This window comes from Nuphar pumila, chromosome 17, assembly GCF_984573655.1.
Source record: "Nuphar pumila chromosome 17, dmNupPumi1.hap1.1, whole genome shotgun sequence".
In the NCBI taxonomy this organism is placed as follows: Eukaryota; Viridiplantae; Streptophyta; class Magnoliopsida; order Nymphaeales; family Nymphaeaceae; genus Nuphar; species Nuphar pumila.
In genome coordinates this window covers 76,753,987-76,760,054 of record NC_143265.1, presented here as the reverse complement: position 1 = coordinate 76,760,054, position 6,068 = coordinate 76,753,987, and positions in this window count along the sequence as shown.

Here is a 6,068-nt window from a genome sequence, read left to right as displayed (position 1 = left end):
ACAATGATCGATGTGTTGATTGCATAAAGGCTAAGCAAACAAATACATATAAAGAGGGTGCCAAATGTAGTAGTGAGATATTAGAAATAGTCCATATGGATGTATGCGGACCTTTTGCCCCCTGTTAGATAGGCGACAAATATTTTATCACCTTTATTGATGATTATTCTTGATATATGTATCTCTACTTGATTTATGAAAAATCTGATATTTTGTAAATGTTTAAAGAATTTAAGAAAGAAGTAGAGAAATAAACCAATAAAGTTATTAAGATAGTTAGGTTTGATAGATATGGGAAATATTATGGTAGGTTTACTGAGATAAGGCAAAGGGAATGACCATTAGCGTGATTTCTCAAAGAGGAAGGCATTGTGTCTCAATATACTATGCCTGATAGTGCCTACCAAAATGGTGTAGCTGAGAGAAGAAATCGTATACTTAAAGAAATGGTCAGGGTCATGTTGAATTATTCAACACTTTCCATCAAGTTGTGGGGTGAATCCTTAAGGACTGTTGTGCATATTTTGAATAAGGTTCCTACGAAATCTATACCTAAAACTTTCTACGAGTTGTGAACAGGTAGGAAACCATCACTGTCTTATATGCATATATAGGGTTGTCCTGCAGACGTTAAGTTGTATAACCCCTACATTAAAGCTTTTGATATAAGAACAACTAGTAGATATTTTATTGATTATCCAGAGAGATCAAAAGGATACATGTTTTATTGCCCATCTCATTCACCACAGATTGTTGAAACAGATAAGGCTAAATTCTTTGAAGATGGTTTAGTTGGATTAAATGCACTTTAAAATCTTGGTTTTGAAGAAATATAGGATCTAGTATCACTACCTGTTGAGGAAAACACTGAGAGATACCATATTGTTATCCCTAATAACGATGTCGTTGATCACCCGGTTGTTGATGCAAAAATCTAAAATGAATCTATTATGGATAATGTAGAAGAACACAAATATGATGAACATATTCAATCTGGACCTGTAAGATGACCTATTTGGAGATCCATAAGAGTTAAGAAATCTGCCATATATCCTGATTATGTGGTGTACCTTCAGAAGCCTGATGATTTCATAGATATAGATGATGACCCATTGACTTTTATGAAAGCTGTTGAAAGCAAACAATCTTCAGACTGGATGAAAGCCATGAAAGAAGAGTTGGACACTATGACTAAGAACCAAGTGTGAGATCTTGTCAAGTTATCTAAAGGAGTAAAACCCATAAAATGTAAATGGGTCTTTAAGACCAAAAAAGACTCCAAAGGTGACATAGAGAGACATAAGACAAGATTGGTTGCTAAAGGATTCACCCAGATGGAAGGCATTAACTATAATGAGACATTTTTTTTTGTCTCAACTAAGGGGTCAATGAGAATAATTTTGGCCCTCGTCACTCATTATGACTTAGAGCTACATTAGATGAATGTGAAAACAATGTTCCTCAACAGAGATTTGAATGAAGACGTATACATGGAACAACCTCTTGGTTTCTCTGAAGATGATTGTTTGGTTTGCAAGCTTAATAAATCAATATATGGACTTAAACCAGCCTCCCGATAGTAGTATATTAAATTTTTCCATGTCATCGTGACTTTCGGGTTTACAGAAAACATCATTGATCGATGTATATACCTTAAGAAAAGCGAGAGTAAGTTCATTATATTGATGTTGTATGTAGATGATATACTACTTGCAACCAACGATATAAAGTTACTTGCAGAGACAAAATAGTCTCTTACATTATATTTTGACATGAAAGATATGAGTGAGGTTGCTTATGTACTTGGCATAGAGATCCGCCGAGACAGAGCAAAAGGTTTTTTAGGTCTCTCTCAAAGATCCTACATAAATAAGATATTAAAGCGGTATGAGATGAAAAATTGTTCTCCTGATATGTCACCCATATCAAAAGGTGATAAACTGAGCCTAAAGAATTTTCCACAGAATGATATTGACAAAGCGCAGATGAGTGCTTATCCATATGCATCAGTTGTTGGCAGCTTGCAATACACGCTGACTTGTTCACGTCCAAATATTTATTTCGTAGTAGGGATGCCTTGTCGATTTCAGTCTAACCCAGGCATATCTCATTGGAAGGCTGCTAAGAAAGTCATGCGGTATTTGCAAGGAACAAAAGATTATATGTTGACGTATCATAAGATTGATCACCTTGAGGTCATTAGCTACTTAGATGCAGACTTAGGAGGGTACCATGATAGTAGAAAGTCTACTACTGGGTATATCTTCCTTCTTACTGGGGGCACGATCTCTTAGAGGAGTGGGAAATAGACGACCACTGCTGCTCACACCATGGCGGCATAGTTTATAGCATTGTATGAGACTACTTCACAGGCTATTCTGGATATGATCGATTATGATGTGATTTTGGGAGATATATTGAATGCCTAAGTGTTACACTTGTATAGAGAATCACGAGCAGCAAATATATTTTGTTCACCCAGACTAACCTGTCTTCGAATACAAAGCGGGTAAACTGATGGGGAAGGCGAAGTTACTTTCAGCGATCAAAGCCCAACGTCAGGTTGAGTGTAGTTATGAGACCTTCCTTGCTAGCATATATTTGATCGAGCCCAAAGCAACCTAGTTAGAGGAGCTGAAGGTTGTGAGGGAGTTTGCAGATGTATTTTAGGAGGATCTACCTAGATTACCCCTAGATGAAAAATAGACATTGTGGTAGAGTTGGTGTCTGACATGGCCCCAAACTCAAAAGCATGATCCTTTTACTAAAGGGCTAACACCGGGATTGTATTCCAAACATGTATTGAGGATGAGATTGTTAAACTCTTTTTGACATATGCAGATGAATAAAGTGATCACATATAGTTTATTGATTCTCATTATAGTTGTTTGTTGTTAATCTCATAAGGATTAAAGATTCAACTAAGGATATGTAGAATAGATTTATAAAGGTCAATCTATTCATCAAGTCATTCCCATAAGGTTTTCGGTTAATAGTTTATTGTTGGGACAAGTGGGAGAATGTTGGAGTCACCCACGTAATGTAGGAGTGACCCACGTACAAGGACTCCTCTAGAGGTATCCCTATCCCATAAGTCCTACCATTTAGAGGGAATAATTATCTTAATTATTCTCTAATTAAAGTTATAAAAGGGGTATTGATGAGAAACCCCACTAAGTGAAAAAGAAAGTAAAAAACTAAGGGAAAATCATACGTGATTTCAGTTTTTTTCTGGGATTGGATCTGCTCACCATCGCTGAAGGGCCTGCACTCATTGAGGGTAGCGATCGGCTGGGGAGATGAACATCTCAGAAATGCTCAACCGGTCCATCGTCAGCCATTATCGGACCGTCATGGCCGCATCAGGTATGCTCTTCGTCTCTCCTGTGCGGAGGCCACCCAACAAGACCCTCACCAGTTATTATTTAATGGTACCACTGGGGTTTTGAACCTGCAACGTCCCACCACAGGTTGACGTGCACTGAGAGCTCCTACCAACCACACGGAGCCCCTGTTGGTAGCTTGCAACGAAACTTACCCTTTAAAAAAGGCAACACAATTAAAAACAATAGATGTTATATTCCATATGTTGACATGAACTGAAACTTGGTAGAATGCACGTGTGATTATTGTTCATGTATGTTATCTTTTTTGACACTAGAAACTTACTGGAAGATGTATTTTTAGGCCAAAGTCTATACTCCAGATTCTAGACAATGACTAGCCCACATGTATGTTCATATGCATGCATGTATGTATCTCTATATGTAAATGAATAACATTGGAAGAGGGACTGACTGACAAGGGCACAGGATTCTCATGTTAATTACCTACCTCTTCACTCACATAGAGTCATAATGCACGATGAAAATTGGCATTTCAAACAAAAATTGGTTCAAGGATCCTTTACTAAAAAAAACTAGATGATTTGTACTGTTTAACATCATAAATCATCTAATTCATGCGTATGCATGAGTCAAGCCACAACTTTTTGAATATTAAATTGAGAGGTACTCTACTTACCCAACAAAATATTTAATTTCAAGCTTCAAATCAGAGCTGTACACATACATAATAAAACGTAAACTGTATAAACTGTTATTAGTTTGTTACTAACTGAACATGACCCCTTCTCTCATAAACCACAAATGTTTCCTCGTGTATGGATGAAGAACATAGTCACCATGCATGGGTAGGCCTCCATTGATGGGGGTTCTGTCTGTTCGGTGGGAGCAGTTTGTGCAAGTCACCATGTGATGGGACTGTGCAAATTCGAAACCTACTAGTATGGGTGGTTGAATAATTGCCAGTTGTATAGGCAGCAGTAGGGCTTGTCTACTGAAAATGAGGGGGGCCTTAATCACCCACCAGCACATAAATGCATACGTCGATGTTGGACATGGATGATGGCATGTGAGCACATGCATCCATGTCTAACATATTTTAGATATATTTTGCATGTATGGTTTTTGTAATCTTATTTCTTCCAGCTCGCCACCATATTCTGTGACAAAAGGAAAACCTTACATATAATGGCCAATGAAAAAAATTTCAAAAGCAAATGAAAAAAATGTTTTCTTACTTGCTAATACATCATGGCACCATGACCATACATATAATGTGTTGATAATTTTTTAAAGATTATGTTAACTAATAATGAAGGGGTAAATGAGGTATAGCTGAATTGTTATGTCGCACTAACATGACCAAAGGGTTCCACTCAAGAGCAGATCCAGTGATTGGATCAGGTCTCTCTGACACCAATTCAATGCTAAAATTTTTGGTCATGTTAGAGTACGTCACCTTGTGTTGGGACGTTGCAAGTTCGAACCCCAAATGGTATGGTTGTATAACTGGTAGGGGTCTGCCTAACCCCTGCTTTCTCTGTAAAAAAAATCAGATATAGTACATTAGGAATGTTGTGGAAAGTTGGAAACAAGAAGGATTTTGTTTAGACAAAAGGCTAAGTCACCATTGTGAGGGCATTTTTATTAGGGAGCAATCAAGGTACTGTGATACCCTAGTGAAGGGAAGGCTCATGTGACTAACTATTTCTACCATCTCCTTCCTCTGCAACAATACAACATACCCTAAACAAGGATCCAACTGGTTATTCTAGACCATTGTGACCTGCCTCACACCTTACCAAACACGTGTGCACATGCCTTGTCAGTAAACATGGACAGCCTCACTGGAGTTGATAAAAGTTATGCAAGGATAATTTTTGAACAAGGTGTAAGCCTTCATTGTAGTTCATGTAGATGAACGGATACTTGACTTTTTAATTACCAAAAAACAACGAGATTTTGTCTATTTCAAGAAATGCTTAGTGTTTTGACTATATTGTGTAGTTAATTCCTTGCTAAAACAATAATACATGATTCTCTCAATGTGATCGCGATAATTTAATCATCAATAGAGTTCGTTGGACATGGATGCATGTGCTCACATGCCATCATTTCATCTATATATGTTTAAGATCCCGTATGCAACTATTTGTGAGAGAGTATCATTTAAGGTAGGTGCATGTGAAAGGACGAGAGAGATCCACACATTTATCCTTTTGTGTGTGAGAGAGAGAAGCATTTAAGGTAACGGTTCAGAATTTTCAAAGCATACAGGTACTATTCAAGGTAGCTGCATGCATATTTAAAGTGATTCCCAGCTCTATTTATGCATGCATAACAGTCGTTGGATCTCAAAAGATCCAAGGGCTAATAAAAGGGATATCATGACGTGGTTGACTTATTAATTTTCTCACTCTCTCATAGTTATCAACTTGTCTTCATGGATCAATGTCCATTATTGAGAGAGAGAGAGAGAACATGCATCCATCCCATCATCCATTTATGCCATGCTTTCATGCATTCATTTCATCATCCATCATGCATTCATGCCATGCTTTCATCCTTGTCTACGATCCGTTTTCGCATTCATGCCCATGCATCCATTTATAAAACATGAAAGAGGGGGAGAGACAAAGAAAAAGAGCATGTTTTTTTTTAAATTTAAGAAAAAGTTAGTTGTTCAACATGAATGCATGCATGCATGTCCATCATCCATCCATT